This window comes from Pristiophorus japonicus, chromosome 1 (genome assembly GCF_044704955.1).
Source record: "Pristiophorus japonicus isolate sPriJap1 chromosome 1, sPriJap1.hap1, whole genome shotgun sequence".
In the NCBI taxonomy this organism is placed as follows: domain Eukaryota; kingdom Metazoa; phylum Chordata; class Chondrichthyes; family Pristiophoridae; genus Pristiophorus; species Pristiophorus japonicus.
In genome coordinates, this window is record NC_091977.1 from 394,267,582 (window position 1) to 394,290,921 (window position 23,340).

At 46.6% G+C, this 23,340-nt stretch overlaps 1 long non-coding RNA gene across 2 annotated transcripts in view; it reads right to left on the reverse strand.

Moving 5' to 3' along the window:
• LOC139259726 (uncharacterized) overlaps positions 1–15,542 on the reverse strand; it is an 87,193-nt gene extending 71,651 nt beyond the window's left edge. The window contains exons 1-2 of one of the 2 annotated variants that reach the window (XR_011592644.1): positions 15,328–15,542; positions 9,548–9,631 (exon numbers count right to left, since the gene is read on the reverse strand). This is a non-coding gene — a long non-coding RNA (uncharacterized lncRNA). Of the gene's footprint in view, positions 1–9,547; positions 9,632–15,165; positions 15,211–15,327 lie in introns of those variants that run through there. The other variant, XR_011592642.1, reaches the window with a different exon arrangement.
• Positions 15,543–23,340: the final 7,798 nt, after the last annotated feature.

Sequence of the window (23,340 nt, forward strand, 5' to 3'; positions counted from 1 at the left end):
TTTTATCTCATAATACTCCTGTGAAGTGCCTTGGGACGTTTAACTACGTTAAAGGCGCTATATAAATACAAGTTGTTGTTGTTGTAACCTGCAGGTCGCTGTCATATCCTGCCTGAAACTGCTGAAAGTTTGCAGAATTTATTAGTTCTTAGCCATGTCTTAATTCCGTAGCTAAGAATTTTCTGATCACTTCATTCAAAGCTGACCTTTCAGGCAAAGTTTGTCGGCATTCAAAACCTGTGAACTTAATTATTTTCTGTTTGATAACCCACACAGTTAATTGATCCCTCATTTCTACAGGCTTAACTTAAGTCAGGTGCAATTCTGGTGTGAATTGCAGAATTTCTGAGACAGCACGTTTTGCCCTCGTTTTCCTGTTATTTGCGCCAGTTTTAAACAGGCACCTCTTCTGTCAACAGCCAAGTCTATCTGAATTTAGTATACATTTCAATCTGGCATATCTTGTTTATGCCCCAAATTCCAGTCCCCTACACAAGAATGACACTACTTTCATACCAAATAAATTTTGAAATTTTGGGCCCATGCTTTTGAATGCAAAACTAAGCAGAACATTCAGAGAACGAGAACAAATTGGTAACTAGGTGCTCAATAAGCATACTGCAGACATCGATGCCTGTGTCTATGTCCATGCCTGTTCTCTTAATTAATAATATTTGCTCTTTTATTGCTGTTCAATGTTCAGCTTCTAACATCACCCATGTACACATATTTTCATTGTTTTTTTCCTAAAGTATTGTAACATAAATCTTTCCTTTAAGAGTATTATATTTATTTTTCCCCGCAATACTTTTGTCTTTAGTTCACAGATAAAAGACAGTTTGCATAAGATGGACAAATCTTACCTGAAGAGAACCTGCGCTCTGAAACAATGCTGCATGTGGGTTTGTTATGTATGGAGAAAGAATCAGACTGAACACTGTGAGCTCAAAGTAAAGTGTGACGGTCTTTTATTGCAGGTCTCCAGAGTGCCTCTCCAACCTGTGAGGCCTCCTTAAATACCTGTGCTCCAAAGGGATTATGGGATCCCTTGGGACTCCATGGGGTGAGCCCTCTGGTGGCTGTACAGAGTAAATACAAGTTTACATATATAACAACACTCCCCCTTGCCCCCAAAGTCAATAGTGTAACTATTTACAATGTGAGTCGATCTGGGGCCCTTCTTGCCCTGGTTGATCGTCTCGGTGTGAAAGCTGGTATTGTTGAATCATTTGTTGGGCCCTCACTGGGCTGCTGTGCAGCTGGCCTTGCTGGGCTGCCTGGTGTGTTGGGCCCTGCAGTGCTGCTGTGGATGATGGGTTCTGCTTCGTGGTCAACCGTGGTGCTGGTTGCCACTGCTGTGTGTGTTGGGGGATCAAAAAAGGTAGGGTCCAAGGTGGGTTGCTCAAGATAGTCTGTGTATCTGAGTTTGATTTGGTCCAAGTGTTTCCGGTGAATGAGTCCATTTGAAAGTTTGACCTGAAACACCCTGCTCCCCTCTTTGGCCACGACAGTGCCGGGAAGCCACTTGGGACCATGTCCCTAATTTAAAACAAATACAGGATCATTGATTTCAATCTCGCATGCCACATTTGCGCTATCATGGTAAGTACTTTGTTGAAGTCGCCTGCTCTCTACCTGTTCATTTAGATCGAGGTGAACTAACGAGAGCCTTGTCTTAAGTGCTCTTTTCATGAGCAGTTCAGCAGGTGGGATCCCAGTGAGTGAGTGGGTCTCATGCAGTAGCTAAGCAGGACTCGGGATAGGCGAGTCTGCAGTGAGCCTTCAGTTACCCTCTTCAAGCCTTGCTTGATGGTTTACACTGCAGAGAAACATGGAAAGCTTACTGAAGTCAGTCCCGCTCACCGTGGTCTTCCAGGATGACATCTTGGTTACAGGTCGGGACACAGTCAAGAATCTGCAGAACCTGGAGGAGGTTCTTAGTCGACTCAACTGCATGGGGCTCAGGTTAAAATGCTCGAAGTGTGTTTTCCTGGTGCCTGAAGTGGAGTTTCTGGGGCGGAGGATCGCGGCGGACGGCATCAGGCCCACCGATTCGAAGATGGAGGCAATCGAGAACATACCAAGGCCACAGAACGTGACGGAGCTGCGGTCATTTCTAGGACTCCTGAACAACTTTGGTAACTTCTTACCGGGTCTCAGCACGCTGTTAGAACCACTGCACGTCTTACTGCGTAAAGGGAACAAATGGGCATGGGGCAAAAGCCAAGAAAATGCCTTTGTAAAAGCGAGAATATTGTTATGCTCAAACAAATTGCTTGTGTTGTATGATCCATGTAAGCATTTGGTACTAGCATGTGATTCATTGTCATATGGCGTCAGGTGTGTATTGCAACAAGCTAATGATTTTGGGAAATTGCAACTGGTTGCTTATGCATCTAGGAGTCTGTCTAAGGCTGAGAGAGCCCACAGCATGATTGAAAAAGAAGCGTTAGCATGTGTCTATGGGGTAAAGAAAATGCATCAATATCTGTTTGGGCTAAAATTCGAATTGGAAACTGATCATAAGCCATTCATATCCCTGTTTTCTGAGAGTAAGGGGATAAATACTAATGGAGAGTTTCCCCCTGATTCCCATTGACTCCAATTTTACGAGGGTTCCTTGATGCCACATTCGGTCAAATACTGTCTTGATATCACTCTCACTTTACCTCTGGAATTGAGCTCTTTTGTCCAAGTTTGGACCAAGGCTGGGATAAGATCTGAAGCTGAGTAGTCCTGGCGGAGCCCAAACTGAACACCAGTGAGCAGGTTATTGGTGAGTAAGCTGCCGACCCCTTCCATCACTTTGCTGATGATTGAGAGTAGGCAGATGGGGCCGTAATTGACTGGATTGGATTTGTCTTGCTTGTTGTGGACAGGACATATCTGGGCAATTTTACACTTTGTTGGGTATTGCCAGTGTTGTAGCTGTGCTGGAACTGCTTGGCTAGAGGCCAGCTAGTTCTCGAGCATAATTCTGAGGCCATGGCCACCGGTGGGGCCATTGAAGCCATTTCAGATGAGGGTGTCTGCATACCTAATCCTCCTTCTCTCATCTCGCTTCTCCCTCATCCCACAACCGCTTCTGACAGAGCAGCTACTGATGGTATCATATTTGACCCTGAAATCAGCTTTCGACCACATATCTGCGGCATAACTAAGACCGCCTATTTCCACCTCTGTAACATCGCCCGTCTCCATCCCTGCCTCAGCTCATCCACTGCTGAAGCCCTCATCCATGCCTTTGTTACCTCTAGACTTGACTATTCCAAAGCACTCCTGGTGACCTCCCACATTCTACCCGACGTAAACTTGAGGTCATCCAAAAGTCAGCTACCCGTGTCCTAACTCACACCAAGTCCCATTCACCCATCATCCCTGTGCTATCTGACCTACATTGGCTCCCAGTTAAGCAACGTCTTGATTTTAAAATGCTCAACCTTGTTTTCAAATCCCTCCATGTCCTAGCCCCTCCCTATCTCTGTAATCTTTTTCAGCCCCACAACCCCGTGAGATGTCTGCGCTCCTCTAATTCTTCCCTCTTGAGCATCTCTGATTTTAATTGCTCAACCATTGGTGGTCGTGCCTTCAGTTGCCTGGACCCTAAGCTCTGGAATAACCTCACTAAACCTCTCCGCTTCTCATTCTCGTTTTAAGATGTTCCTTAAAACCTACCTCTTTGACCAAGCTCTCGGTCATCTGCCCTAATTCCTCTTTATGTAGCTCAATGTCAAGTTTTTTGTCTTATAATACTCTTGGTAAGCACTTTGGGATGTTTACTACATTTAAGGCACTATATAAATACAAGTTGTTGTTGTTGTTGTTGTAAGCATGCACTTCCTACTTTTCCTCACCTCTCACCACAATGCTACCCTTGGCCCTTTTTCCTTTCACATACCCAGGCCTTCCCAGGCAGTGCAGGAAGAGCAACAAGACTCACCGTCACTCGATTGCATCATTTCAGCCACCAGCTCAGATACTGACACTGCATGTAACTGTCGCAGATGCATTCGTTGCTGTCACCACCGCACAGTCATTGTGGAGACAAAGTCCCAGCTTCACACTGAGGACGCCATCCATCATGTTGTGTCGCATTACCACTGTGCTAAATGGGATAGATCCAGAACAGATCTAGCAGCTGAAAACTGGGCATCCATGAGGCTCTGTGGGCCATCAGCAGCAGCAGCAGAATTGTATTCCATCACAATCTGTAACCTCATGGCCCAGCATATCCCTCACTCTAACATTGCCATCAAGACAGGGGACCAGCCCTGGTTCAATGAAGAATGTAAAAGAGCATGCCAGGAGCAGCACCAGGCATATCTAAAAATGAGGTGCCAACCTTGGGAAGCTGCAACAAATGACAACATGCATGCTAAAAAGTGGAAGCAGCATGCTATAGACAAGGCTAAGCGATCGCACAAACAATAATCAGATTAAAGCTCTGTAGTCCTGCCTCATCTAGTCGTGAATGGTGGTGGACCATTGAACAACTAACAGGAGGAGGAGGCTCCATGAATATACCCATTCTCAATGATGGCAGAGAACAGAAAGTGAGTGAAAAATATAAGGCTGAGCATTTACATCTAGAAGTGCTGAGTGGATGATCCCTTTCGGCCTTCTCCTGAGGTTCCCACCATCATGGAAGCCAGTCTTCAGCCAATTTGATTCACTCCACATGCTATCAAGAAGCGACTGAGCGCACTGGATACAGCAAAAGCTATGGACCCCAACAACATTCCGTCTGTTATGCTGAAGACTTGTGCTCCAGAACTAGTCGCGCCTCTAGCCAAGCTGTTCCAGTACAGCTACAAGACGCATTTATCCGACAATGTGAAAAACTGCCCAGGTATGTCCTGTCCACAAAAGACAGGACAAATCCAATCAGCCAATTTCTACCCCATCAGTCTACTCCCAATCATCAGCAAAGTGATGGAAGGTGTCGCCGACAGTGCTATCAAGCAGCACTTACTCACCAATAACCTGCTCATCGATGCCCAATTTGGGTTCCACCAGGACCACCCAGCTCCAGACCTCATTACAGCCTTGATCCAAACATGGACAAAATAACTGAATTCCAGAGGTGAGGTAGAGTGACTGCCCTTGACATCAAGGCAGCATTTGACCGAGTGTGGCACTAATGAGCCCCCTGTAAAACTGAAGTCAATGGGAATCAGGGGAAACCTCTCCACTGACTGGAGTCATACCTAGCACAAAGGAAGATGGTTGTGGTGGTTGGAGGTCAATCATCTCAGCCCCAGAAGTTCCTCAGGGCAGTGTCCTAGGCCCAATCATCTTTAGCTGCTTCATCAATGACCTTCCTTCCATCATAAGGTCAGAAGTGGGGATGTTCGCTGATGACTGCACAGTGTTCATTGCCATTTGCAAATCCTCAGATAATGGAGCAGTCCATGCCCACATGCAGCAAGACCTGGACGACATTCAGGCTTGGGCTGATCAGTGGCAAGTAACATTCGCGCCATACAAGTGCCAGGCAATGACTATCTCCAACAAGCGAGAGTCTAACCACCGCCCCTTGACTTTCAACGGCATTACCATCACCGAATACCCCACTATAAACATCCTGGGGGTCACCATTGACCAGAAACTTAACTGGACCAGCCACATAAATACTGCGGCAACAAGAGCAGGTCAGAAGCTGGGTATTCTGCAGCGGGTATCTCATCTCCTGACTCCCCAAAGACTTTCCACCATCTACAAGACACAAGTCAGGAGTGTGTTGGAATACTCTCCACTTGCCTGGATGAGTGCAGCTCCAACAAAACTCAAGAAGCTCGACACCATCCAAGACAAAGCAGTCTGCTTGATTGACACCCCATCCACCACTTTAAATATTCACTCCCTCCATCACCGTCGTACCGAGGCTGCAGTGTGTACCAGCTACAAGATGCACTGCAGCAACTCACCAAGGCTTCTTCAGCAGCACCTTCCAAACCCGCAACCTCTACCACCCAGAAGGAAAAGGGCAGCAGGTGCATGGGAACACCACCACCTCCACGTTCTCCTCCAAGTCACACACCACCCTGACTTGGAACTATATCACCGTTCCTTCATCGTCACTGGATCAAAAACCTGGAACTCCCTCCCTCACAGCACTGTGGGAGAACTTTCACCACAAGGACTGCAGTGGTTCAAGAAGGCGGCTCACCACCACCTTCTGAAGGGCAATTAGGAATGGGCAATAAATGTTGGCCTTCCCATCAATGCCCACATCCCAGGAATGAATTTTTTTTAAAATTTAGAGCATAGTATAGAGGCGGGATCTGCACATGGTGAGACACCCGGGCTCAAGTGCACTGATGCCAGGGCAGGGGAAAAGGATAGTGCAGGTGCCAGCTTGCCAAAGAGCAAGGTCACGCAGTAACTGCCAGGCTACAGAAGAAGGCTGATGGATGTCGCCACCCTTAATGCTTGGTGCACTGGAAAGCACGCCAGAAAGCGTGCCCTCAATGTCAAGGAGCATGGAGGAGCCCAGCACCAATTGGCACAGTGCTTTTTGCAGAGCATGGAGCCAATTCTTTCCAGTGTGGATCAGGTGGCTACCTCCAGCAGCACGCCAGTGTAACCAACCATGATGTAGCATCTTAGAGAAGATGTGTCAGCTTCCATCACAGCACACACCAATTTCACCCAAGATCTGATTGCTGCAGTGCAGGCTCAGGCTGCTGTTATGCAATCTCAGTTTGCTGCCATGATAACTCAGACAGCTGCCATCATGGCTCTGGATACCAGTGTGCAAAGCATCTTCCAGGGCATCAGAGCACTCCAGCAATTTGTTCTCCAACAGATCTGCTCCCTCAAGACCATCTGCAGATGTGGCCTTTTGCTGAGAGCCCTTCTCCTCCTCCTCCTCCCTCTTCTAACAGCTTGTCCTACTCTGCGTGGCCTCTGCTCATTCTCCCAGACATACTAAATTCCAAAAGGAAGGCCCACTGGTCCATCCATGTCTGGGAGCAACTGGTCTGTGCGCAAACTTTTATGTCAGCAAAAAAGTACTTCACCATCTGCCAGACCACTCCCTGTGCAATATTGAAATTTTAATCAACTATAGAAAGCATCTAAAACTTGTAGAATTGCAGCAACATCTAGACGAAATAAACCAGAAATTAACCTGTAAGTAGTTGATAATCCCTTTAAATAGCGCTGGTGCGGGTCCTTCATTCCATTGAATGCGTGTTCAGCTCTGCGAAGTTAACAGCGGTTGTAGGCTGGAGAGTTGAACTCCAAAATAGCGCTGGCATCAAATCAGCGTTCATGTCATGATCTGCCTGCTCTGCATACTTCCAGTGGATGTTAGATGCGTGTGCGCTAACTCCTTTACCAACATTGTATTTGCCACACTTAGCAGCCGAAGAATGCGTGCGCGCAGCGGATGCCATTTTGGAACTTAAGGGGCCTCGTATTGTCCAAAAAATGGGCGCTACCAGCCCTATTTCGCCCTCCCCGCTTCCTGTCTGCTACCACATTTAAAAACTCATGGACATGATCTGACATAAAATACCTACGACTTTATCATTCATTTTATGTGATGAATAAGGAGTTCTGGTAACAATTCGATCAGAAGTGAGTCTATATAATTTTAATATCTACTAGTAGATTTTGCATGTTGTTGCTCCTGGTGAGTCAAAGGACGCACTGGCCTAGAAATTGGGCCATATAGGATTTGTTTTCCAGGAGCAACGCGGTCTCCTAAATCCCCAAAATGGCAGGCAGGAAGTATCAGATTGGATAAGGATAAACAAGATGCATCCTTAACCCATGTCCAAAACAGGGATTAGGTTCTTTGCATATGCAAATAGTGGCCTAATATGTGCTTGAAGTCCCCATTGCTAGATTGGGTTGCCCTGAGGCAGCTAGCACTCAGGGAAACCAACCCGACAGGACGCCTGCAACATAAAGAGGTAAGTTACTTACCTGAATGTGGAACCAGAAGGACAGGAGTGCTCTTCCCAACCCCACATTAAAAGCCCCTTCCGATCACTAGTCCTGACCCCAAGCTCCACAACCCCCGATCTTCCTCCCCCATGATCCCGAGATCCGCCATCAAGGCCCCAATCTCCCCCCGAGACCCGCTATGCCCCACCCAACCCCCTGAGGCTATCACTTACTTGTGGACTGCTGCGGCAATAGCAGTGGCCCAAACTTCTCCTGCCGCACCCTTCATATGGGAATGAGGTCTGATGCCCAATATCCGGTCTCCACAGACCCTACCATTCAAGCTCAGGGTAAGTATCGTGAGTGGGAATTTCTAGGGCAATGTTTTATAACAATAGGACTGTTATGTTATGTGGGACATAACATCAGGGTCATTGAGTTATTATGACTGACTAAGTATAATTTCATTTTTATTACATTGTATTCTGGGATTTTTGCATTGTGCATCCAATTAGAAGTATGTAACGAAGAGATGAATTTCCATCTTTGTTACATCAGTAAACCTGCATAACTGGGTGGATAGGAGAAGCAAAACGGAAGGGAAGCATTTCCACCCACAACTATTTCTGGGGATTTCTGCCAGGGGTGGATCTGGTGTATGGTACATCCACCCTGCGATCTATGGATAGTAGGAGCATGCGTGCGCACTAGGTCCGTGTAGCAGAGCTTGGTCTCCAGTCGTCTTGGTTGGCCCTTGTCACTGGATCAAGACCTAGCTCTGTCAGGCCCGTGTGGTGGCTGGTGTGCAACAGCCGCCCCGTATTAAAAGAATCCATGCACAAGCATCTTCCACCCTTCAGTATGTAGTTCGGGACCAAGAATGTCAGGTCCCTCATTGAAACACCTGTGAATTCATCCCTTTTTGGTGTGGAAGCAGGTCATCCTCGATACAAGGAACTGCTTAATACTATACTAATACATCCACCCAAATATGGATGGTCATATTATAATAGGACAGAGATGACAGGACGGTGTTATATTCGCAGAATAGTTATTTGGGATTGGTAATCAAGTCCTAATTATTTTCTCATTGGCAGTTTTCTAGTGTTTCAGTAAGGCCAGCTCCTACGCTGTGCCAGTTGGCAGGTCAGGTCTGGGAGAGGAGCCAATGCGGGGGTGGGGGTTTGAGCACAGAACGACAGCAGGCTGCAGTTTTGTTGTGGAGCCAGGAATAGCATAGTAACAAAGTAAATCACATTAAATTAAAGCACACAGGACATGTTGCTCCTGTGATATAATAAATTACTGTGGGCCTCAATTTATCTTTTCAATACATTTTCCTTTGAGCTATCCTATCTTCCAGCTTTGAATGGCAAACTGGAATCTGGCCAGAGTGCACACAAACTGGTGCAACGCTCACCCACACAGATGCCCAGAAGGGTAGAAAAGCTATCCACCCACGTCCTCTCAAGGAACAGAAAAACAAAAGAAAAGTATGAGTCAGGGCTAAAGCTTGGCCACAACATTATGGAGCCGAAATTCAGTGCAGCTAGAAAACTAGTGGTGTTAACCTGACATTGCCACACAGCACTGCCCCCTGGTCATCAAAACCGGCGGCGCGGCCTTAGACAACGTGGACCATTTTCCATACCTCGGGAGCTTACTATCAGCAAGGGCAGACATCGACGACAAGGTCCAACGTTGCCTCCAGTGTGCCAGTGCAGACTTTGGTCACCTGAGGAAGAGAGTGTTTGAAGATCAGGCTCTCAAATCTGGCACCAAGCTTATGGTCTACAGGGCAGTCGTGATACCTGTCCTCCTATATGCTTCAGAGACGTGGACTATATACAGTAGTCACCTCAAAGCGCTGGAGAAATACGACCAGCACAGCCTCCGCAAGATCCTGCAAATCCCCTGGGAGGACAGATGCACCAACGTCAGTGTTCTCGATCAGGCCAACATCCCCAGTATCGAAGCACTGACCATACTCGACCAACGCCATTGTCGGGCCACATCGCCTGCATGCCCGACACAAGACTCCCAAAGCAAGCACTCTACTCGGAACTCCATACATGGCAAGCGAGCCCCAGGTGGGGAGAAGAAATGTTTTAAGGATACTCTCAAAGCCTCCTTGATTAAGTGCAACATTCCCACCGGTACCTGGGAGTTCCTGGCCAAAGACCACCATTCAGATAATATTCTGCCTTCGTGTTTTTGCCCCCAAAATGGATAACCTCACATTTATCCACATTATATTGCATCTGCCATGCATTTGCCCACTCACCTAATCTGTAGTCCACTACTGATCACCTCCCCTGGTCATGGCAATAAGGACTTGAAAAATGCTAAGGGAGGAGTGTTGTTATTTTTGCATGCCTACAATGTTATGATGTAATGTTATATGTACTGTAACAGTGAATGTACCTGCACCCTGTACACAACTTACCTGTACACCAGAGGGTGCTGCTGCTGGAGACCTAAGAGTCACCTGCACACAGCAGGTAACCAAGTATAAAAGGGAGCTCACCTCTTAGTGTCCTCACTTTTGGAGCTGCACTAAAGGACTACAGTCTTCACAGTTTGAGTACCATATCCCTGCCTCGTAGAGTCATTAACAAGGTGCCTACGTACATAATAAAGGGAAATTAGGGATAGTGTTAAATCCAAGGAAGAGGCATATAAATTGGCCAGAAAAAGCAGCAAACCTGAGGACTGGGAGAAATTTAGAATTCAGCAGAGGAAGAAAAAGGGTTTAATTAGGAGGGGGAAAATAGAGTATGAGAGGAAGCTTGCAGCGAACATAAAAACTGACTGCAAAAGCTTCTATAGATATGTGAAGAGAAAAAGATTAGTGAAGACAAATGTAGGTCCCTTGCAGTCAGAATCAGGTGAATTTATAATGGGGAACAAAGAAATGGCAGACTAATTGAACAAATACTTTGGTTCTGACTTCACTAAGGAAGACACAAATAACCTTCCGGAAATACGAGGGGACCGCGGGTCTAGTGAGAAGGAGGAACTGAAGGATATCCTTATTAGTCAGCAAATTGTGTTAGGGAAATTGATGGGATTGAAGGCCGATAAATCCCCAGGGCCTGATAGTCTACATCCCAGAGTACTTAAGGAAGTGGCCCTAGAAATAATGGATGCATTGGTGGTCATTTTCCAACATTTTATAGACTCTGGATCAGTTCCTATGGATTGGAGGGTAGCTAATGCAACCCCACCTTTTAAAAAAGGAGGGAGAGAGAAAACAGGTAATTATAGACCGGTTAGCCTGACATCGGTGGTGGGGAAAATGTTGGAATCAATTATTAAAGATGTAATAGCAGCGCATTTGGAAAGCAGTGACAGGATCGGTCCAAGTCAGCATGGATTTATGAAAGGGAAATCTTGCTTGATAGAAGTTTTTGAGGATGTAACTAGTAGAGTAGACAAGGGAGAACCAGTGGATGTGGTATATTTGGACTTTCAAAAGGCTTTTGCCAAGGTCCCACACAAGAGATTAGTGTGCAAAATTAAGGCACATGGTACTGGGGGTAATGTATTGACGTGGATAGAGAACTGGTTGGTAGACAGGCAGCAAAGAGTAGGAATAAACGGGTCCTTTTTAGAATGGCAGGCAGTGACTAGTGGGGTACCACAAGGTTCAGCGCTGGGACCCCAGCTATTTACAATATACAATAATGATTTAGACAAAGGAATTGATTGTAATATCTCCAAATTTGCAGATGACACTAAGCTGTGTGAGCTGTGAGGAGGACGCTAAGAGGCTGCAGGGTGACTTGGATAGGTTCGGTGATAGGGCAAATGCATGGCAGATGCAGTATAATGTAGATAAATGTAGAGGTTATCCACTTTGGTGGCAAAAACAGGAAGGCAGAATATTATCTGAATTAGGAAAATGGGAGGTGTAACGAGACTTGGGTGTCATGGTACATCAGTCATTGAAAGTTGGCATGCAGGTACAACAGGAAGGGAAGGCGGCAAATGGCATGTTGGCCTTCATAGCGAGAGGATTTGAGTATAGGAGCAGGGAGATCTTACTGCAGTTGTACAGGGTCTTGGTGAGGCCTCACCTTGAATATTCTCACCCTGTCTTTTTCCCTTTCCCTCTCCCTCTCTCCCTCTCTCCCCCTCTCTCTCTCCCCCTTGGGTGCGGATTCTGTGTTGATCATCCTCAGGTTTGGATCTTACCTTCTTGTCTCTCTCCGCTCGCATGGCTCTGAGATCTCTGCCACTCTGCACCGACCGTAAAAGCTGGCGGGGGCACCGTTAACTGAAGGGCCGGCTTTTTCACGCTGAAAATGGGTCCGGGAGTAGAGCGGCAGCGGTGCGTGCTTGTAGCACATCGCTACTGCCGCAAGCCCCACACCGCCATGAGAGTAGGCGGTGGCCCATGCCGCTGCAAGACCTCCCGGGCCGAGGGCTGGAATTTCCAATGGCTTACCGCCCGGTTTCGGAGCAGTATTGGTCATTGTGGGCACTAAGCAGGTAAGCGGAAAATTCTCTGAGTTATGCCAGTGGTTTCGAGGTACCGCTGGGGAGCGGACCGCCGGCGTACACAGTCTTGAGATCGCCCTGGCGTGATACTTGGCTGAGTGGTGACCCAGAGGTGAGTATGAAAAAAAGTGCCCATGAGGATCAGCGGAGTTGGGTGGTAGGTGAGTACCTCTGCAAGAAAAAAATTGTTTTTTTGCTAATTATTTAAAAAATCTGTTGTGGTTATTTAGTTTAAAAGGGTCTTGAGAATGTTTTGTTGATATTTTTACGTGATGTTTTTTGAAAAATTATTTTTAGTGTTTTCCTGCTGCTTGGCCCAACCCGCAGCCTCGGGGTAAATTTTTAGTGATTTTTAAAATTTATCGCCCATTTTCATTTGGAACTGCCCAATCGACCCTAAATTGCACTTTTTTGCCCAGAATGGGGGTACAAGGCCCATGTTTATCGCTCGGCGGATTTTTTTGAGGGGGGAAGTTTTTGCCGACAATAATTTTCCCAGTCTTAGCGGTCTTTTGTGCGGCAATCGGGTGCTGGTGCACTGATAGGAAATTCTAGCCTCGAATCTATGTCAGGGCGGCCAGTTGAGCCCAAAGCGGCAGCCATTGAATTTTAATGAATGGCTGCTGCAAACGGGCAGTAACGATCCTTCCTGGGACTATGAATTTCGGGACCGATGACTCAAGGACGGCTGTTGATCTCATGCTGAAAATCATCACCTGAGCTATTGAGCCACAGTATGGAGGAGTATAAGGGATGATTCTACAATCATTTTTTTTTACTGTAAAAAGATCATTCTACAAAATTGCTGTTGGATTAATTAAGTTCTGATATATGTGGCTTAAGCAAGACCTTGTGCAGATGTTGCTGGCATATATAGCTGCTTTGATGAGCATAAAGTCATATTGGAACTAAGGCATAAGGTAATATTGCATAAAACACAACAGGTCACCGAACTGTCGCACACCTATTGTAATAGACCATCTGACATCACACCATATATTCAGAATTCCAAATTTTTGCTTTTTTGCACCTCAAGTGGTAGAATGTGTTTGACTACAAGATAAAGTTTCCCCCGTCAATAATTATTCTGCAGATTTATTTTTTTGATAAAATTATCAACAGGAAAATTTTCACCGATTTCTCTTTTGAGGGACCAGAGCAGGGTCAGCAGCCAGCTTTGGCTGCATTTATTTGCATCACAATTGGGTTGGACCAGATTTCTGATTGGTACCCTTAGAGGATAAGACACACCCAATCGTTTGTCTGGAATGTGTAATTAGATCCTGCCTGCTGGAGAGCAATTCAAAGTCTTTGCAATGTGTAAATTTTAGTGCCCAAAAAAAACCCAAAAAAAGAAAAACACAAAAAAAAAACAAAAAAAAAAGGGGGGAAAAAAAAAAGGGCCTTGTAAATGTCTGGAGTGTCACCCAGGTCGGGTGGCACCGTTTAATGTTTTATGTTTTGCAGGTGAACTCCAAAAAGAGTTGCAATGTGTAATTTGATCCAGTCTTTGTCACATGCAGGCTCCTCGAGCCAAGCTGCCTATTGCAACCATGACAATGGCATCTACCCGTTACTGTGGAGGGTCACCTAGAAAAGCAAGATAACTTTCACACGACCATGTGCAGCCTGCCTGGTTAACCTCCTCCCAATCATCAGCTGGATGATATAACTAAAATGTTGGCAATGTTCAGAAAGTCAGGCAGCATCTGTGGAGAGAGAAGCAGAGTTAATGTTTCAGCTCGATAACCTTTCATTAGAACATGAAACGTTGACTCTGTTTCTCTTTCCGTAAATGCTGCCTGACTTGCTGAATGAAATCCACAGTAGTGACTATTTTACATAGTCCCGTTATTTACATAAACCTGTTAACAATTCGTGACCCACACACAATGCCCCATCATTCACTGCAGCTCTCACCCAGACGGGTTTGACGGAGCGATTAGTGACAGTCTGGGTGCTTCTGGTTTACAATTGACCCGTGATGTCATCCTGCGCATGAGCCGGGCCACTCGATGACGTCATTCTCAGGGTATGTAAAAAATCATTCTGCTAATGATGTCACTTGCAATGACGTCACTCTCACTTGTTCACATTGAATAAAATGTGCCTCACTAAGCTAACTTTGCAGTTCAAATGATGTAATTCAGCAGCCCCTCTGGATCCCACATCCCCATTGTTCTCTCCGTGCACTCCCTCTCCACCCTCCACACCCCTCACCCCTACTGAGTTCCTGATCTTCTCCCCTCCCCGAGCTACTGATTTTCTCCGCCCCCCCCCCCAAACTTCTGATCTTCTTACCCCCTGCCCCTCCCCCCAAGTTCCTGATCTTCTCTCCCCCAGCCAGGGCTTTCAATGAGCCATTGCCACCTGCAAAACAAAAATCCTTCTGCTGCAATTCATACCATGACAGGCCAATCTTAACCACGAAAGAAATAATTGAATACTCACCCACTAACAGCCCTCAGGCTGTTATCTTGTCTGAAAGTGTTTGTAAAGAGTCAATTAAGGTCAAATAAATGCATTGTGACAGAATCTTGGGAAGTTTGCCAGCAAATGAGTGATGACATTTTTGACATCACTGCCTAGCTGCACATTCACAGAGCACAACTCTCTCTGATTCCAGGAAAGGAATGCATCTGTAGCAGTACATTGCACATGTTCTAATTTTTCCCAGGACCTGAGGAAGCTGAATATGTTATTCTGGTTCCTTAATTTCCCATGCTGACGAAAGGTGCAAAGAAAATATATTGAATGATACGTTACCTTAAGCACTGTCATAGTCCACTGGATGTTGTGGAGTCATTGTGATATCCCCTGCAGGTATTGAAAGATACCAGTAGCACAAAAGGTGACGGCAGTCATAATGTTTACTGATCGTGCAATAAGCACAATCTTGCCACTATCGGTTTTTGAATTAATTCCTACCTTGTAATGGAAACTAAGAACTGTTGGATTTGTCAACCGAAATCTCTACAAACAATGACTGTTGGATCAGCTTTTCTCCCTGTCCAGTCTCTGCATAATCTTCAAGTTAATGACTCAGGGATTGAGATTTGTTTTCTAACGCCACCCGTTACCGCCGGAGAGGGGTGGCAATGTATTTATTGTCGGCGGCGACTGGATTCCTCGGCTCACGTTAAATTTAGTTGGGCGGTAGTGGCGGCGCCAAGACGTACTGCTGTGTGCTCTGCCGCTGCCCACGTGGTGACATCATCGAGCGTGCAATGCCCCCTTGGAGCCGCGGCTGCGAAATTAGTGGTCTTACCGGCAAGCGTTCGTACAGCCTGGGAAAGCTGCTGGGACATCGGGGCTCCTGGGATCAAGGTAAGTGGTTATGTTTATTTTTTTTTTAGTATTTATGTATTAATGGGACCAGTGGGGAAGTGTGGGTGTGGGTGAGGAAAATTGTCAGAAAAATCTTTTTTCTTCATTTATTTCATCTCGCATGCCAGCAGCCGACCGTTGGGTAATTCGGTAGGCCTCCTGAGATGCCCCTCCGTTGGTGCCCGAGAATGAGTGTGCAATGCCTCTTTTAGCGCTGCTCTCTCAGCTTTGGGGGCAAAACTGAAATTTGCAGTTTGAGGAGGCACCTACCGCCTGCCGTTAAAATCAGCACTCAGCCGATGCCACCGCTTCAAAAATGGCAGGACCGAATTTCGACCCCTAAGAATTTTATTGAGTGAGTTCTAGAGCAGGGTGTCTAAACATTCAACATGCCTACACTTAAGACTTGATAAAAAATAGATTGTAGCATGTCCATATTTTAAAGAAGAAAATGGCCTGAAAATTATTTGTAATCAGAAAATGGCTTATAGATGAATGGGGTAGACGCTGGTATGCTTTAGTTTTATGTGTGGGTATGGGCATATGCATAAGGAAAAATATTTTGAGGGCTGGGAGAGGGCAGAGGACAGTGCAGCTGGGGACACTGTCCTGATTTAGTGCTCATTTAGGCCTGGATTTTAACGGGGAAGGCGGGTTGGGAGTGGCGAGGACTCCAAAGCGGTCAGGAAACTCAAGGGATGGGTTTCCTGCGGGCTCTGCCAAATTTGCATGGGAAACCTCTGTTTCCCACCCGCAGCCAGCCAGACTGAGAGGCTGGCTAGCTCCAGGCGGGTAGGCCTGCAGCACTAGACCGCAATGAGGAATGAGGAAGGGATCACATAGGAACCGGGGGCGGGGGGGTGGCCGGAGGAACACAGCCTGGGAGGAGCAGGGAAAGGGGTCAGTGAAGATTGGGGGCGGGGACTAGCATGGTGGGGAGATTGGTGAGGATCGAGGGCTGGAACCAGCACGGGGGTGGGGGGCGGTCAGTGAGGATTGGGGGCCAGGACCAGCACGGGAGGGGAGGGAGAGGGGAGGTTGAGGATGGGGGGACGGAGAAGTGGGGGAAGCAGTTAGGGCACGATCGGCGGCCAGAGGAAGATATCAGGAGCCGGAGGAGCATAGCGTGGGAGGGGTGACAGGCCTCCAGGAGGCTGGGGGGAAATGGGGGGGGGAATCAGAGACCTCTTCGATCGCAGAGAGTGGGTTAGGTAGTGACACTGGATAAGTGTAAAGGCACTTACCTCCTGGATCCACCAGTCCTCATCTTACGTTAGCTGGTGGGTTTCACAAGGCTTGCAAAACCCGACCAGCTAAAGTTAAATTCAAGTTGGAGCTTATAGTAGAGGTTTCCAGCCTCATTGTATTATTTAAGTGGATGAACCGGCTCATGGAAGTGGATTGGCAGCCCGCTTCCCCACCCCTGCCCCCCGCCCCGCCTGTTAAAACAGGAAATGGGCAAGTTGGAGGTGGCTTCTGGTTGGGATTCAGGTTTTTAAAATGTTGGGCGAGAAATTCGTGGCCTTAGCACCACTCCATAGCACCATTAAATGGCGCTAAAACACCGGCGGCCACTCTTTCGCCAGGTGGTGGAAAAGGCAGGAGAAAAGGAAGCAGATGGCAGGATGCATCCCAGACAGCCACTTTGTGGCTGGGATATCTGGGATGGAATCATCTGCCTGCAGTAACATTGACCACAACCCCGTCCCCTTTCAACATTTGTCCCACACTTTACCTTCACTCTGTTACTGACCATCACAGCGTCCTCTTGGCCGCAATACTGAAATAAAAGTCACCACAAAGCAAACTTTCCAATCCAACTTTATCCATCTAATATGACATCAAGAAATCAACTCATCACCCTTATGTATTCTCCTAGTGATTGTCTTGTGTGTGCCTTTGCCTATCCTACTGATGTCATGAGATGCTGCCCCAGTGGCTGCAGCATGATTGGTGGAAGGCTGCTGACTTTCAGTGGGTGACACTGCAAATGTCCTTGCTGGTTGACCGTGAGGAGCTGGTGGCTGGAAGTGTCAAATCAATCTTCATCTTCTTGTTCTTCTTTACTCTCCTCTCCCTCTTCTTGGTCACCCACTGGCTGGCCAGGCTGCAGTTTTTGGGTGTGTGAAATGAGGAAGGCACAAGGGTGGAGTTGTGGCGATGGTAGGGCAGGAAAGCAAGAGGTACATGCCAGAAAGAGGATAACGTATGAGAATATCAGCGTTTTTATCCTTTCAGCCCTGCCACTGGCCAAAGACTCAGCCACAAGCCTCCTCCAAGGGGTTGAGGTTAGACTAGGAATGGGAGAGTGTCTCGTGATTGGTGCATGTTGTTGGTAGGTGAGTGATTGGGGCGGTCATACATTGAGTAGTGTGTGAGGCTATTGTTACAGTAGGAGACGACAATTGAAGATGCATTTACTCACCTTGACCAGTGGTCTGAAGCTTCTTTTGGCACTGGAGCTGGTTGATGGGGGCAACACTGCTGGCAGTGACAGCCTCCCGAGTGGTCAAGGCAGAGGAACGGTTGCTTCAGCACCCCATCTCTCGATGGCAATCCTCATGGCAGCATGGCTCCCATTATATGAATGTTGTCCATGAGTGATGGGGTTCCGGAGAATAGTCATCAGCCAGGTGTCGAGCAGATAGCCCTTGTCACCGAGCAGCCATCCTCGGGTTCAACATGGTTGCTGGAAGATTGCTGGCACATCAGACTGGCACAGGATGAAGGCATCATGACTACTGCCAGGATAGCGGGCATTATCCAGCATGATGTGCTGCGCGTGGTCGCACACAAACGGCACACTAAGGGAGTGGTACCCTTTGCAGTTATGGAACATCTTACCATTGAGATGCAGTGCCCGCAAAGCCATGTGTGTGCAGTCAATGGCACCCTGCACCATGAAGAAGCCAAGTGCGCATTTCTCCTGCTACTCTCTGTTCAGAGAGAAGACAAATGAAGTTGCCTCTCCTAGCGTGCAGAGCGTCTGTGACCTCCAGAGGCAGCGATGGATGGCGAACTGCAAGATGTTTGCTATGTCACCTGCTCCAGCCTGGAAGGATCTGTTGGCGGAAAAATTGAGGGCCGCGGTTACCTTGAGGGCCACTGGCAGAACTGTTATCGCCCTACTCTGAGCCTGCAGGTCCGGTTCCAAGAGGTGGCAGAGTTCTGTAACCACCTCCTAGGTGAAGCGGAGCTGCCGATCACACTGCTCCTGGCTTAGGTGCAGGTAGGAGACGTGCTCCCTGAATACCCTAGGTGGTTAAGGCCTCCTGCTGAGAGCTTTCCTCCCCCTCGTCCTCCTCCCTCTGTGAGCAGTTTGTCTTCTTTGCTGCCTCTGCTCCATCTGCCGGTCATGCTTCAGCGTGAGTGGGGCTACAACTAGAGAACCCAAAACTGAGTAGCAGCCAATGCCTCCCAATGTCCAGCAGCACTCCCTGCACATTTTAACAACTTTTGAAATCTCTGACAGCAACCCAGTCCTCCAGAAACTCTGGAAGAGCGAATACAAAAGTAATAAGCAACTGACCTGCAAGTTGGGTGTATCCGTTTAAATTGTGCTTTCCCCCGTGCAACTGAATCCATGTTCAGCTGTGCATGTTTTGGAGAGGGCGTTGGATGGAGCGGCGACGTTGAAAATGGCACGTCGTGTGTCAAATCAGCATTATTGCCGACTGACCACGTGATCTACCTATTCTGCATACTACCAGCACATAAGAACATATATAAGAATTAGGAACAGGAGTAGGCTATCTAGCCCCTCGAGCCTGCTCCGCCACTCAACAAGATCATGGCTGATCTGGCCATGGACTCAGCTCCACTTACCCGCCCGCTCCCCGTAACCCTTAATTCCCTTATTGGTTAAAAATCTATCTGTCTGTGATTTGAATACATTCAATGAGCTAGCCTCAACTGCTTCCCTGGGCAGAGAATTCTACACATTCACAATCCTCTGGGAGAAGAAATTCCTTCTCAACTCGGTTTTAAATTGGCTCCCCCGTATTTTGAGGCTGTGCCCCCTAGTTCTAGTCTCCCCGACCAGTGGAAACAACCTCTCTGCCTCTATCTTGTCTATCCCTTTCATTATTTTAAGTGTTTCTATAAGATCACTCCTCATCCTTCTGAACTCCAACGAGTAAAGACCCAGTCTACTCAATCTATCATCATAAGGTAACCCTCTCATCTCCGGAATCAGCCTAGTGAATCGTCTCTGTACCCCGTCCAAAGCTAATATATCCTTCCTTAAGTAAGGTGACCAAAACTGCACGCAGTACTCCAGGTGCGGCCTCACCAATACCCTGTACAGTTGCAGCAGGACCTCCCTGCTTATACCATGCATATACCACTCGCATTATTGCCCTCACTAAGATGCCAAACATCACATGCTGTGCCGGAAATGAGGCAGACGCCTTTTTAAAGAAAAAGGCCCAAACTATTGTCGCTATGGGGTTGAATTTCGCCGTCATATACTCAAATCATCATCATATTTATTAAAATTGCCACAGGCAATAATCTGTTATCTGCAACACAAAGGAAATCTTGTATAAATTACTATTATTGTTTACAATGAATGCATTTTCCCCGGCATTAGTTTATTAACTAAATAATAGCTGGACTTTTTCTGCGAAAGAAGAACATAAGAAACTAGATTTTGAGACGAGGTCACCTGGCCCACAAACCCTAGTTTTGCCCTATTGTGACTTGACTCAACTTACCTGAGCAAACCTGAGGACTGGGAGAATTTTATAATTCAGCAGAGGAGGACAAAAGTTTTAATTAGCAAGGGGTAAAATAGCATATGAGAACAAGCTTGCTGGGAACATAAAAACTGACTGCAAAAGCTTCTATATATATGTGAACAGAAAAAGATTAGTGAAGACAAATGTAGGTCCGTTGCAGTCAGATTCAGGTGAATTTATAATGGGGAACAAAGAAATGGCGGACCAGTTGAACAAATACTTTGGTTCTGTCTCCACGAAGGAAGACACAAATAGCCTTCTGGAAATACTAGGGGACCGAGGGTCCAGTGAGAAAGAGGAACTGAAGGAAATCCTTATTAGGCGGGAAATTGTATTACAGAAATTGATGGGATTGAAGGCCGATAAATCCCCGGAGCCTGATAGGCTGCATCCCAGAGTACTTAAGGAAGTGGCCCTACAAATAGTGGATGCATTGGTGATCATTTTCCAACAATCTATCGATTCTGGATCAGTTCCTATGGACTGGATGATAGCTAATATAACACCACTTTTTAAGAAAGGAGGGAGAGAGAAAACAGGTGATTATAGACCGGCTAGCCTGACATCAGTAGTGGGGAAAATGTTGGAATCAATTATTAAAGATGAAATCGCAGCGCATTTGGAAAGCAGTAATGGGATCGGTCCAAGTCAGCATGGATTTATGAAAGGAAAATCATGCTTGACAAATCTTCTAGAATTCTTTGAGGATGTAACTAGTACAGTAGACAAGGAAGAACCAGTGGATGTGGTATATTGGGACTTTCAAAAGGCTTTTGACAAGGTCCCACACAAGAGATTGGTGTGCAAAATTAAGGCACATGGTATTGGGGGTAAATTACTGACGTCGATCGAGAACTGGTTGGCAGACAGGAAACAGAGAGTCGGGATAAACGGGTCCTCTTCAGAATGGCAGGTAGTGACTAGTGGAGTGCCGCAGGACTCAGTGCTGGGACCCCTGATATTTACAATATACATTAATGATTTGGATGAAGGAATTGAGTGTAATATATCCAAATTTGCAGACGACACTAAGCTGGGTGGCGGTGTGAGCTGTGAGGAGGACGCTATGAGGCTGCAGGGTGACTTGGGCAGGTTAGGCGAGTGGACAAACGCATGGCAGATGCAGTATAATGTGATAAATGTGAGGTTATCTACTTTGGTGGCAAAATCACGAAGGCAGAATATTATGTGAATGGCAGCAGATTAGGAAAGGGGAGGTGGAACGAGACCTGGGTGTCATAGTACATCAGTCATTGAAAGTTGGCATGCAGGTACAGCAGGCGGTGAAGAAATCAAATGGTATGTTGGCCCTCATAGCTACTGGATTTGAGTATAGGAGCAGGGAGGTCTTACTGCAGTTGTACAGGGCCTTAGTGAGGTCTCATCTGGAATATTGTGTTCAGTTTTGGTCTCCGAATCTGAGGATGGACATTCTTGCTATTGAGGAAGTGCAGCGAAGGTTCACCAGACTGATTCCCGGGATGACAGGACCGACATATGAGGAGAGACTGGATCAACTGGACCTGTATTCACTGAGTTTAGAAGGATGAGAGGAGATCTCATAGAAACATATAAAATTCTGACGGGACTGGACAAGTTAAATGCAGGAATAATGTTCCCGATGTTGGGGAAGTTCAGAACCAGGGGACATAGTCTAAGGATAAGGGGTAAGCCATTTAGGACTGAGATAAGGAGAAACTTCTTCACTCAGAAAATTGTTAACATGTGGAATTCTCTACCGCAGAGAGTTGTTGATGCCAGTTCATTGGATATATTCAAGAGGGAGTTAGATACGGCTAAAGGGATCAAGGGGTATGGAGCGAAAGCAGGAAAGGGTACTGAGATGAATGATCAGCCCTGATCTTATTAAATGCTGGTGCAGGCTCGAAGGGCCTACTCCTGCACCTATTTTCTATGTTTCTATGTTACTAAGAGACCAGATATACTACAGATTTTAACTGCAAAAAATCTTTCAGTTTTGTAGTGTGTGAAATTGAACAAATCAAATTTAAGTGGTTGTCTTAGATTAGCTGCAGGAAATGTTCTCATGTCATTTGACTTCAATGTAATCACAGCTGATATGGAGTGAAATTTAAAAAGTTTCCACGCTGTCCATGGAACAGCTGAAAACTGTTAAGCTTTCATTTTTGCTGGTAACAGCAAATGCTCTCTCAATATTATGCTTGACTGGCATTCTAATGCTGTGGAGCAGAGCAGACAGATACAGAAACATAGAAACATAGAAACATAGAAATAGGTGCAGGAGTAGGCCATTCGGCCCTTCGAGCCTGCACCGCCATTCAATGAGTTTATGGCTGAACATGCAACTTCAGTACCCCCTTCCTGCTTTCTCGCCATACCCCTTGATCCCCCTAGTAGTAAGGACTACATCTAACTCCTTTTTGAATATATTTAGTGAATTGGCCTCAACAACTTTCTGTGGTAGAGAATTCCACAGGTTCACCACTCTCTGGTTGAAGAAATTTCTCCTCATCTCGGTCCTAAATGGCTTACCCCTTATCCTTAGACTGTGACCCCTGGTTCTGGACTTCCCCAACATTGGGAACATTCTTCCTGCATCTAACCTGTCTAAACCCTTCAGAATTTTAAATGTTTCTATGAGGTCCCCTCTCATTCTTCTGAACTCCAGTGAATACAAGCCCAGTTGATCCAGTCTTTCTTGATAGGTTAGTCCCGCTATCCCGGGAATCAGTCTGGTGAACCTTCGCTGCACTCCCTCAATAGCAAGAATGTCCTTCCTCAGGTTAGGAGACCAAAACTGTACACAATACTCCAGGTGTGGCCTCACCAAGGCCCTGTACAACTGTAGCAACACCTCCCTGCCCCTGTACTCAAATCCCCTCGCTATGAAGGC